Source organism: Lepidochelys kempii, chromosome 9 (assembly GCF_965140285.1).
Source record: "Lepidochelys kempii isolate rLepKem1 chromosome 9, rLepKem1.hap1, whole genome shotgun sequence".
Lineage (NCBI taxonomy): Eukaryota > Metazoa > Chordata > Testudines > Cheloniidae > Lepidochelys > Lepidochelys kempii.
Genome location: NC_136388.1, coordinates 30,131,704 through 30,144,728, shown reverse-complemented (window position 1 = coordinate 30,144,728; position 13,025 = coordinate 30,131,704). Strand labels below are relative to the sequence as shown.

Below are 13,025 nucleotides of genomic sequence, written 5' to 3'. Positions count from 1 at the left end.
CTCACATCCCCCTCACCCCCATACACACACAAACTCACTCTCCTGCTGGTAATAGCTCATCCAAACTGACCACTCTTCAAGTTTAAATCCAAGTTAAACCAGAACATCTGGGGGGGGGGGTAGGAAAAAACAAGAGGAAACAGGCTACCTTGCATAATGACTTAGCCACTCCCAGTCTCTATTTAAGCCTAAATTAATAGTATCCAATTTGCAAATGAATTCCAATTCAGCAGTTTCTCGCTGGAGTCTGGATTTGAAGTTTTTTTGTTTTAAGATAGCGACCTTCATGTCTGTGATTGCGTGACCAGAGAGATTGAAGTGTTCTCCGACTGGTTTATGAATGTTATAATTCTTGACGTCTGATTTGTGTCCATTTATTCTTTTACATAGAGACTGTCCAGTTTGACCAATGTAAATGGCAGAGGGGCATTGCTGGCACATGATGGCATATATCACATTGGTGGATGTGCAGGTGAACGAGCCTCTGATAGTGTGGCTGATGTTATTAGGCCCTGCGATGGTGTCCCCTGAATAGATATGTGGGCACAATTGGCAACGGGCTTTGTTGCAAGGATAAGTTCCTGGGTTAGTGGTTCTGTTGTGTGGTATGTGATTGTTGGTGAGTATTTGCTTCAGGTTGCGGGGCTGTCTGTAGGCAAGGACTGGCCTGTCTCCCAAGATTTGTGAGAGTGTTGGGTCATCCTTTAGGATAGGTTGTAGATCCTTAATAATGCGTTGGAGGGGTTTTAGTTGGGGGCTGAAGGTGACGGCTAGTGGCGTTCTGTTATTTTCTTTGTTAGGCCTGTCCTGTAGTAGGTAACTTCTGGGAACTCTTCTGGCTCTATCAATCTGTTTCTTTACTTCTGCAGGTGGGTATTGTAATTGTAAGAAAGCTTGACAGAGATCTTGTAGGTGTTTGTCTCTGTCTGAGGGGTTGGAGCAAATGCGGTTGTATCGCAGAGCTTGGCTGTAGACGATGGATCGTGTGGTGTGGTCAGGGTGAAAGCTGGAGGCATGCAGGTAGGAATAGCGGTCAGTAGGTTTCCGGTATAGGGTGGTGTTTATGTGACCATTGTTTATTAGCACTGTAGTGTCCAGGAAGTGGATCTCTTGTGTGGACTGGACCAGGCTGAGGTTGGTGGTGGGATGGAAATTGTTGAAATCATGGTGGAATTCCTCAAGGGCTTCTTTTCCATGGGTCCAGATGATGAAGATGTCATCAATATAGCGCAAGTAGAGTAGGGGCTTTAGGGGACGAGAGCTGAGGAAGCGTTGTTCTAATGACCACTTACTGGATTGCTTGCAATGATTATTTTAATTTTTCTATGTATTTTATCTGAATGCTAACTTTTGGTTTCACTGTGTTTCTTTTTCTGTTTCTAGTGCATCTCTTGATGTTGCTAGAAATTCTATCTGCCCTCAATGGGAAAAGCATGCATGTGGGAAGGTTTTCGTGTTGCTTATAATATTCTCTCTCTTCTTCTTTGCCTAAGACTGCCAGTGCACCTTGTTCAAATAAATCAGCTACTTCAAAAGGCAATTCCTTTATTCCCCACCCATGTGCATTCAGGCACCATTCTGAGAAATGTGGAAGAGGGACAGGGAGGGAGAAGTTTCAAGGCCCATAAAAAAATTAAAAAAGCATTAATACACATATCTGATCGCCCTTCTTCCTCAGTGGGTTCCTCCTCTGGGTTCATCTGTGGCAGGTTTGGCTGGCTTTTGATGAACTCCTAGCTCTCTGCCCAGTCTGCATCCTCTCCTTCCCCCATCAGCTTTTTGTCAATGTGCATTTCTGGGGTTCCTTCCTCTGGGTTTCATGAGGTGTCCACAATTACTCACAGGATGGTTGTGGGGTCACTGCCTAGTACGGCATCCAGTTCCACAAAGATGCAGCAGCTATGAGGGGAGTCCAGATTTTCTGTAGGCCTCCCTTGCCTTTTGGTACGACTGCTGCAGTTCCTTCCCCTTGGCTGGCATTGCTACTTGTCAGAGTCATGCTTCAGCTTCTGCATTCCCTCTGCAATATCTGAATAGACACATTTATTTCTGCAATTAGTCTGAAGCTGGGCTTGCACCATTCCTTCTCCTGACAGGCTGAGGAAATCCAGGACTTCTTTCCTGGAGCAGGAAGCCGCATGAGGTTTACCTGTAGCTTTATGTGGATCCATACTTATGGTTGCAAAGGAAGACTTGCCAAGGAGGGATAGCAAGAAGTGAGACATTTCAAAAACACACTGGGTATTTTAAAGTGGGAATGGGCTTCATTCACCTTATTTTCTCCAGGATGATATTGTGTTAGATTGGGGCCTACTCCAGAAACTCCTCATGGCAATGGGACTATCCACCTACGTGACTGAAGAATCTGAGTGTTAGTCTAAATTTCAGCACTGAAATTCTGGCTGTTTTTAAAAAAAAAAAAAAAAGCAGTAATGAATGGCTTGTACTTGATTTCCTTAGTACAACACAGCCCTGGTGGCACGGTGCGCTTTTCTGAAGTGCAACTTTTTCTTTCTTCTGCAGGAAGTCCAGAATTTGATGAGTCATTGTTTTGATCTGTTCTGTAGCCCATCATAAACCTGCCATCCTATGCATGTGTTTCAAAATCTATAGTATCTTTAGTGCCTTTATGGTTTTAATCTCTTGTGAAATTCCCTTCCCATATGAGTTCCTGACAACTGAAACCTAACCCTACAATTTTGTCATGAATGTGTGATAAAGCTTAGTTAACTCATTTAGTATAATACATGTTTTTTTGGTCTTAAATTCCTGTAAAGGAGTGTTTGTGTCTTGACAAATGTTGACAAAAACAGTACTTTTTCTGGTAGAATCTTAGTGCCCAGTGTTAATAATGAGTCCATCCAAATCATAAAACGTATGACCCACCTCCCAAACTGGCAGTTCAATGTTTTGATGAAGATGAAATGGCAGCCACAAGGAAAGAAACACAGGGCTGGAGTATGTTAGGAGGATACAGTAGCACAATATTCTCTTTGCAGTCATACTGAACTGCCATATAATAGGTTACTGTTTTTCCTCTGATTTAGTTATTTTTAAATCATTCTATTAGATTAAAAAAAGATCCAGACTATTATTACATTTCCAGATCCTACTGTAATTAAAATATAATTTATTTAAGACAAATGGAATAAAATGCAAATCTAATGTGCAATATGCCAGTTTCAATATGACTGTAAAGAAAACACTATGTGCTTGAGACCTCAGCCATAACCACATTATTCATATGCTCAGCTAATGTAAAAATTCCTCCCCCCACCCCCCAGTCCATCCATTATACATTAAAACATGTCCATTTATAATCAGGTATGATGTAATTAGAAAGCAACAGAGAGACGTTGCCAGGAAAGCTGCTCCTACCCTTATGACCATCAAAATGAGAAAATCTCCTAGGTAAGATAGAATCATAGGACTGGAAGGGATCTCCAGAGGTCTTCTAGTCCAGTCCCCTGCACTCAAGGCAGGACTAAGTATTATCTAGATCATGCCTGACAGGTGTTTGTGTAACTTGCTCTTAAAAATCTCCACTAATGGAGATTCCACAACCTCCCTCGGAAATTTATTCCAGTGCTAAACCACCCTGACACTTAGGAAGTCACAGTAAAAGTAGCTGCAGTGATGCTTTTTCTCTTTCTGAGGAAGAGCACCCCAGCAACGCTTATGGCCTATGACATATCTCAGTGCAATACACATCAAGTCAGATACTCCTGCCCCTTTACATTACACTGGTGGCATAAAGAAACTGGAAAACCTACTGAAATATCCCCTGGGAAATACCCCTGGTGTAAGGGGGATGCTGCATGGTGTAGAGCTGCGGGAATAGCTTCACAGTACTTCCTCCTTCACAGCCCTCAGATAGGGGACTAAGGAAGTACGATTAGGATGCTGCTGGGAACGGCTTCTTTCTGTTCCTGTGGCAATCATTGCTCCAGAGGAATGGAGACTCTGGCCCAACTTCCTTGGGATTTTCCAAATACATGCTATTCTATACATACAGTACATTCCGTTGCTCTGATTCTGTCATGTGGCCCTTGAGTTTTTGGTATGCCATGTTTATTATTTATTTATTTGTTTCACGCAGGAGCCCAGACCAAGACTGAGATCCCATTGTGTTGGAAACTGTACAAATTACCAGTAAAAGATTGTTCATTCTCACATGACATGATGTGACACATAACAGAGGAAGGGGGGAAGTTCTGTTGCAGAAGACACACTCCCTGACTGCAGTGATAGAGTTCACATGGGAGCTATGTAACCCCATTTAAATATGGCACACAGAATGTGGTACTTGTAGGTATGTAGCTGACATTATGACTTTGTTTTTCTGCTTACTGCACCATTATATTTCCAAAGAGTCTGTCTGTCTGCAGGGTCAGATGACATTATGTGAGGCAGAGCTGATGCAGCATGTTACAAAGGGGAGACATGCTCTGCTTTCCAGTGGAGACTTTACTTTCGTTCTTTCTTGCTTCATTGCTCACTCTTGCAGGGATCTTTTTCTTCATTCAGGAGCAGCAAAACTTCAAGCCCCCAGCATTCTTTTTCTCTCTTTTTGACACTATATTTCGTGCTGTCTCTATTACATGTTTACACTGATAATAACTAGTCACTCTTGCAACAAGTCTATCCATCCATTGTATCTATGAGTTTCAAATGCCTCCATCTCTATATAACCTAATCCATGTCTCTGGTTGTCTTCTGTCACTTAAAATAGACCTCTAGTAGCATAGCCACTTCAGCATTTTACAGTACTGGTCCCAAATGTTATAACATGCGCTACAGTTTTGGGAATGTAGAATACTTTAGCGATTTTTTTTTTAAATGCAAGACCCATACCAGCTACTATCAACAGTAATTCTAGTGGTGGTCAAATTGTTTTGCACTAACCATTTTTGTTTTTTTAAAGAAAGAAAAAAGAACGTTTTCACAATTTTTCACCTTAGAATTTTTTTCAGTTTCTCTATGAAATTGAAGCAAACAATTTAACTTAGTTGTTGTTTTCAAGTTTTCAGTTTTTCTGCCTTTCTGTTGCCCTTAAGCCTTTTTCTTTCAGAATCCTACTTTTCTTTGCTAGTATTTTGTCTAAAGTCATATTTTCTTTTCTTGAAAACGTAAGGAATTTTTTTGAAATTTTTTTCCAAGAAACTTTTTTTTGGGAAAAAAATATATGTAGGGGTCTGTTTGGACCTCATACAATGAAGACCATATACCAATTTTGAAATTTTTAACAAAACTTTTTTTTAAACCGGATCTAACTATTTCCATGTGTATTCATGAAAATTAAGCTATCTTTATTTCAGAATGGTAACCTTTGCTTTAGGGCGATACCAGATTTTATGGGTGCCTCTAAAACATGAGCTTTGTGTTCTCGGAAGATAAGTGTACTAGCACGGGGTTCTGTGTATACATTGGTATGATAAAATTATTAACTTTTATACTGGTGTAATATAACAATCTATTATGCAAAACTGATTACAACATGTTTCAGAGTAGCAGCTGTGTTAGTCTGTATCCGCAAAAAAAAGGAGTACTTGTGGTACCCTAGAGACTAACAAATTTATTTGAGCATAAGCTTTCGTGAGCTACAGCTCACTTCATCGGATGCATGCAGTAGAAAATACAGTAGGGAGATTTTACATACACAGAGAACATGAAACAATGGGTGTTACCATACACACTGTAACGAGAGTGATCAGGTAAGGTGAGCTATTAGCAGTAGGGGGAGGTGGGAACCTTTTGTAGTGATAATCAAGGTGGGCCATTTCCAGCAGTTGACAAGAACGAGTGAGGAACAGTAGGGGGGTGGAAAATAAACATGGGGAAATAGTTTTACTTTGTGTAATGACACATCCACTCTCAGTTTTTATTCAAGCCTAAGTTAATTGTGTACAGTTTGCAAATTAATTCCAATTCAGCAGTCTCTCATTGGAGTCTGTTTTTGAAGTTTTTTTGTTGAAGAATTGCCACTTTTAGGTCTGTAATTGAGTGACCAAAGAGATTGAAGTGTTCTCTGACTGGTTTTTGAATGTTATAATTCTTGATGTCTGATTTGTGTCCATTTATTCTTTTACGTAGAGACTGTCCGGTTTGGCCAATGTTCATGGCAGAGGGACATTGCTGGCACATGCTGGCATATAGCCCATTGGTAGATGTGCAGGTGAATGAGCCTCTGATAGTGTGGCTAATGTGATTAGGACCTATGATGGTGGCCCCTGAATAGATATGTGGACACAGTTGGCAATGGGCTTTGTTGCAAGGACAGGTTCCGGGGTTAGTGTTTTTGTTGTGTGGTGTGTGGTTGCTGGTGAGTATTTGCTTCAGGTTGGGGGCCTGTCTGTAAGCAAGGACTGACCTGTCTCCCAAGATCTGTGAGAGTGATGGGTCATCCTTCAGGATAGGTTGTAGATCCTTGATGATGTGTTGGAGAGGTTTTAGTTGGGGGCTGAAGGTGATGGGTAGTGGCGTTCTGTTATTTTCTTTATTGGGCCTGTCCTGTAGTAGGTAACTTCTGGGTACTCTTCTGGCTCTGTCAATCTGTTTCTTCACTTCAGCAGGTGGGTATTGTAGTTATAAGAACGCTTGATAGAGATCTAGTAGGTGTTTGTCTCTGTCTGAAGGGTTGGAGCAAATGCGATTGTATCGTAGAGCTTGGCTGTAGACAATAGATCGTGTGATGTGGTCTGGATGAAAGCTGGAGGCATGTAGGTAAGCATAGCGGTTAGTAGGTATAGGGTGGTGTCAAGGTTCCTCCCCCACTCTGAACTCTAGGGTACAGATGTGGGGACCTGCATGAAAAACCTCCTAAGCTTATCTTTACCAGCTTAGGTCAAAACTTCCCCAAGGTACAAAATATTCCACCCTTTGTCCTTGGATTGGCCGCTACCACCACCAAACTAATACTGGTTACTGGAGAAGAGCTGTTTAGACGCGTCTTTCCCCCCAAAATACTTCCCAAAACCTTGCACCCCACTTCCTGGACAAGGTTTGGTAAAAAGCCTCACCAATTTGCCTAGGTGACTACAGACCCAGACCCTTGGATCTTAAGAACAATGAACAATCCTCCCAACACTTGCACCCCCCCTTTCCTGGGAAATGTTGGATAAAAAGCCTCACCAATTTGCATAGGTGACCACAGACCCAAACCCTTGGATCTGAGAACAATGAAAAAGCATTCAGTTTTCTTACAAGAAGACTTTTAATAAAAATAGTAGTAAATAGAAATAAAGAAATCCCCCCTGTAAAATCAGGATGGTAGATACCTTACAGGGTAATTAGATTCAAAAACATAGAGAACCCCTCTAGGCAAAACCTTAAGTTACAAAAAAGATACACAGACAGAAATAGTTATTCTATTCAGCACAGTTCTTTTCTCAGCCATTTAAAGAAATCATAATCTAACACGTACCTAGCTAGATTACTTACTAAAGGTTCTAAGACTCCATTCCTGGTCTATCCCCGACAAAGACCGAATATAGACAGACACACAGACCCTTTGTTTCTCTCCCTTCTCCCAGCTTTTGAAAGTATCTTGTCTCCTCATTGGTCATTTTGGTCAGGTGCCAGCGAGGTTACCTTTAGCTTCTTAACCCTTTACAGGTGAGAGGAGCTTTCCCCTGGCTAGGAGGGATTTCAAAGGGGTTTACCCTTCCCTTTATATTTATGACAGGTGGTGTTTATGTGACCATCGCTTATTAGCACCGTAGTGTCCAGGAAGTGGATCTCTTGTGTGGACTACCAACACTACAAAAAGAAGGATTCTGGGTGGACTCCTCCTGAAGGTCGAAACAACAGACTGGACTTCTACATAGAGTGCTTCCGCCGATGTGCACGGGCTGAAATTGTGGAAAAGCAGCACCACTTGCCCCATAACCTCAGCCGTGCAGAACACAATGCCATCCACAGCCTCAGAAACAACTCTGACATCATAATCAAAAAGGCTTACAAAGAAGGTGCTGTCGTCATCATGACTAGGTCGGAATATGAACAAGAGGCTGCTAAGCACCTCTCCAACACCACATTCTACAAGCCATTACCCTCTGATCCCACTGAGGGTTACCAAAAGAAACTACACCATCTGCTCAAGAAACTCCCTGAAAAAGCACAAGAACAAATCCGCACAGACACACCCCTGGAGCCCCAACCAGGGGTATTCTATCTGCAACGCAAGATCCATAAACCTGGAAATCCTGGACGCCCCATCATCTCAGGCATTGGCACCCTGACAGAAGGATTGTCTGGCTATGTAGACTCCCTCCTCAGGCCCTACATTACCAGCACTCCCAGCTATCTTTGAGACACCACTGACTTCCTGAGGAAATGACAATTCATCGGTAATCTTCCTGAAAACATCATCCTGGCCACTATGGATGTAGAAGCCCTCTACACCAACATTCCTTACAAAGATGGACTACAAGACGTCAGGAACAGTATCCCCGATAATGTCATGGCAAACCTGGTGACTGACCTTTGTGACTTTGTCCTCACCCATAACTATTTCACATTTGGGAACAATGTATACCTTCAAATCAGCGGCACTGCTATGGGTACCCGCATGGCCCCACAGTGTGCCAACATTGTTATGGCTGACTTAGAACAACGCTTCCTCAGCTCTCATCCCCTAATGCCCCTACTCTACTTGCACTACATTGATGATATCTTCATCATCTGGACCCATGGAAAAGAAGCCCTTGAGGAATTCCACCATGATTTCAACAATTTCCATCCCACCATCAACCTCAGCCTGGACCAGTCCACACAAGACATCCACTTCCTGGACACTACGGTGCTAATAAGCGATGGTCACATAAACACCCCCCTATACCGATAGCCACACTATCAGAGGCTCGTTCACCTGCACATCTACCAATGTGACATATGCCATCATGTGCCAGCAATGCCCCTCTGCCATGTACATTGGCCAAAGCAGACAGTCTCTACATAAAAGAATAAATGGACACAAATCAGACATCAAGAATTATAACATTCAAAAACCAGTCGGAGAACACTTCAATCTCTTTGGTCACTCAATTATAGACCTAAAAGTGGCAATTCTTCAACAAAAAAAACTTCAAAAACAGACTCCAACGAGAGACTGCTGAATTGGAATTAATTTGCAAACTGGACACAATTAACTTAAGCTTGAATAAAAACTGGGAGTGGATGTGTCATTACACAAAGTAAAACTATTTCCCCATGTTTATTTCCCCCTCCCCCCCACTGTTCCTCACACGTTCTTGTCAACTGCTGGAAATGGCCCACCTTGATTATCACTACAAAAGGTTTTGTCCCCCCCCCCACGTCCTGCTGGTAATAGCTCACGTTACCTGTTACCATACATGCTCTCGTTACAGTGTGTAGGGTAACACCCATTGTTTCATGTTCTCTGTGTATATAAAATCTCCCCACTGTATTTTCTACTGCATACATCTGATGAAGTGAGCTGTAGCTCACGAAAGCTTAAGCTCAAATAAATGTGTTAGTCTCTAAGGTACCACAAGTCCTCCTTTTCTGATTACAACATCTGATCCTTACTGCTTCCTTGTGGGTTAGTTTTGATTTTTCTAATACAGTTATGTTTGTTTAACCTCCTGAGTGCCACTCATTTTGTATGTAGAGTACAAATAGCATGGCACAAAACTTCGAAGACATGAGCATTCTATTCCAGAGCTATATTGCTGATATTATTTTAGATATATGTCTATCCAAAGAACACAAATGGCCTGTTTTAAAGCCCATTAAAAGTTAAAGGAAAGACTTCCATTGACTTCAATGGGCTTTGAATCAGGCCCTAAGGGTTCAATCCTGCATTATACTGCTGTACCACTTGGACTGTGAGGGTCAGCTTGCAGGATCAGAACCTGGTGGCACTCAGATGTCATGGATGATGGATGCAATTGAAGACCCTGAAAAGAACAAAACCATAGCCAAGGAAATGCACGGCAGCACAACACAGTGCAGTACAGCAGGATCATTTTACGGTCTTTGAGACAAATCTAGGTCTTAGATACATATTATTTCAGAGTAGCACTAACTCACACAACTGAGACGATAAGATGGCCTCTGTATTCTGCACTGATGCTTAAAATAATCATTAAAAGCCAACCATTCAGAGCTCAAGTACACAACAAAACACAAGTAATACCTTTTGGGTTGCCATTGAACTCAGAAACCTAGTATTTGAGACAGGGGAATCCCAAAAGCTCTGACTAATTTAGATAAAGACTCACACCAAAAAAGGTTTTGATGAAATAATTATTTAAATTTAACAGCTAAGACTCACATGTGGTGTATTTTGCACATGAGTTAAATTTGTGGGTGAAAGCTGTGACTACCTCCCCCGCCCCCCGACCTCCACATTTTTTCCATGCAAGGGAGTTCAATTTTTTTTTTTAACTCTTGAATGATCTACAATACTAAGTGCATCATGAAAATAATCAAACATGTCATGCAATAATTAAATACATAGTGTCAGTGCTGTTCAGATGCTTTTAGTTTACCTTCATTTTCCATTAAAACTACTTCTTTTAAAAAAATATAATGTCCCATAAAGCAGACAAAATCTAATGGAGCAGTATAGCTTAAATTTACTGGCACTGTTTTCATAATACTGTGGCATCCCTAAATAAATTTATACTGTATGTAAGGTTCATAATACTCTTCATTCCACTGAGCACATATTTGTCCATGAGCCCTGTAAACTTTAGTTACTAGAAATCATTTTGCCTCTCTGCCACATTTATAGTCAGCTCTCTTAGTGCTAAGCAGATTTTACGTTCCCGAGAGCAGTCCAGGCAATATCTTGAATGGTATGGATAGACCCCCCTGAAATGGGGTTTTGAAATATGCTCTCCCTGCAGCTATAACAATGCATTCATGGGAACTAAGGGCAACTTCAAATTGGTCCCTCACAACTACTTTTAAGCACACCTATTTCCATGCTCTGTCTCTTTTCTTATCAGCACAATTACCCCTTGGCTCTGCAGTCACTCCCCATCATTACTCTCCACTCCTCCCCTTTTTTGGGGGGGCCCAAAGAAACACAAAACCCCTCTCCTCTCCTCAATAACCACCTCTTCCAGTGATCACAGGGTAACTCTTCTTGATCACAAGTGAAATAGTCCACATTGCAATGAAAATATAAGGCTTCAGTTTGACTTAAACAGGAGTTAGTCATATCCAGGGGGAGAGAATTGGGCTTCAGGACTTTACTATGAAAGAAATTATGCTTATGCTTTCACAAAGTGCTGTTTCCTTAAAATTATATAATCTAAAGTCACATCACATCTACACTTTTTGTTTATTTTTATCATGAAATTTGAGATCATTTCTAGATCACAACCACTAATCTCAAAGGCCTTGTCTATACTAGCCTTATTTCTGAAAAACTCCCTATAATTCCTAACACTTGTGGAGCTCCGCTAGGCATAGCAATGACAAAAACAACAAGGAGTCCGGTGCACCTTAAAACTTTTGTGGGTAAAAAGCCTAGTTCTTCAGATGCATAGAGTGAAAATTACAGAAACAGGCATAAATATATATTGGCACATGAAGAAAAGGGAGTTAACTTACAAGTGGAGAACCAATGTTGAAGGCCAATTAGGTCAGGGTGGATGTGGTCTACTCCCAATAATTGATGAGGCTGTGTCAGTACCAAAAGAGGGAAAATCGGTTTTGTAGTGAGCCAACCACTCCCGGGCCCTGTTCAAGCCCAAATTGATGGTGTTAAGTTTGCAAATTAATTGTAGCTCAGCAGTTTCTCTTTGAAGTCTGTTTTTGAAGTTTTTTTGTTGAAGAATGGCCACTTTTAAATCTATTATTGAGTGTCCAGGGAGACTGAAGTGTTCTCCTACTGGTTTTTGTATGTTACCATTCCTGATGTCTGATTTGTGTCCATTTATCCGTTTACGTAGAGACTGTCCCATTTGGCCAATGTACATGGCAGAGGGGCATTGCTGGCACATGATGACATATATCACATGGGTAGATGTGCAGGTGAATGAGCCCCTGATGGTGTGCCTGGTGTGGGTGGGTCCTATGATTGTGTTACTAGAGTAGATAGGGGGACAGAGAAGGCAACGGGGTTGTTGCAGGGATTTGTTCCTGGGTTAGTGTTTTTGTGGTGTGGTGTGTAGTTGCTGGTATTTGCTTCAGGTTAGGGGGCTGTCTGTAAGCTAGGATTGGCCTATCTCCCAAGGCCTGTGAGAGTCGGGGATCGTTTTCCATGGTAAGTTAGTCTTTAAGGTGCCACCAGACTCCTCGTTTTTGTGGATACAGACTAACACTGCTACCCCTCTGATACTTGATAGCAATGACAGGAATGCCAGCATAGACAAGACCTGACTGGCCTCTAGTGTATTAACCAAGTTCTGAGACCTGATATGAGCAGGCTTAGATGACACCATAGATAAAATATCAGCAGCTGCTGCACTAGTAGAAATCTTTCAGAAAAAAATAATCTAGTGTAGAAACAGGCAAAAGTTTCAAAGAACTGATTAACTTTGGAGAAGTATCCAGTAACCTCAATGTTTATGCACAGAACCACTGGCAATGTAGAACAGCCAGCCTTTCATGTAGCACCTTGGCACATCTGGTTCTGAATCAGTGGTTTTCAATCATTTTTTCATTTGCAGACCCCTAAAAATATTTTAATGGAGGCATGGACCCCTTTGGAAATCTTGGCCATAGTCTGTGGACTCCCTAATGGTCCATGGACTACAGGTTGAAAACCAGTGTTCTAGATTAAACCCAGGGGGAAAGAAACTTATCCAAATGTTTCAAAAGTTTCAGTTTGAGTTCTGTCTATAAATGGGTGAAGGCTTTATGTCATGTATGCTAGGGATTCAGATATTTTTTCCCATGCTGACTTCCTCATTCTTGTGTACAGTTGACATTTAGAAGGACAATTATCAAGGCTGCTTGGTGCAAAATTTGACGCAATGTTTTTCTTATATCTGTTTGCAAAGTCAATGTAATTCTTCATGTCTCAGATAAGCATCAAATGGCAGTAA

The 13,025-nt window shown here is 41.6% G+C and overlaps 1 protein-coding gene across 1 annotated transcript in view; it reads right to left on the bottom strand.

The window, feature by feature from the left end:
- The window catches only part of LOC140917286 (phospholipid scramblase family member 5), a gene marked incomplete at its 5' end in the record, with an annotated part of 31,897 nt that overhangs the window by 1,697 nt on the left and 17,175 nt on the right, over nucleotides 1–13,025 (bottom strand). The gene's annotated exons all lie outside the window — the stretch shown is intronic.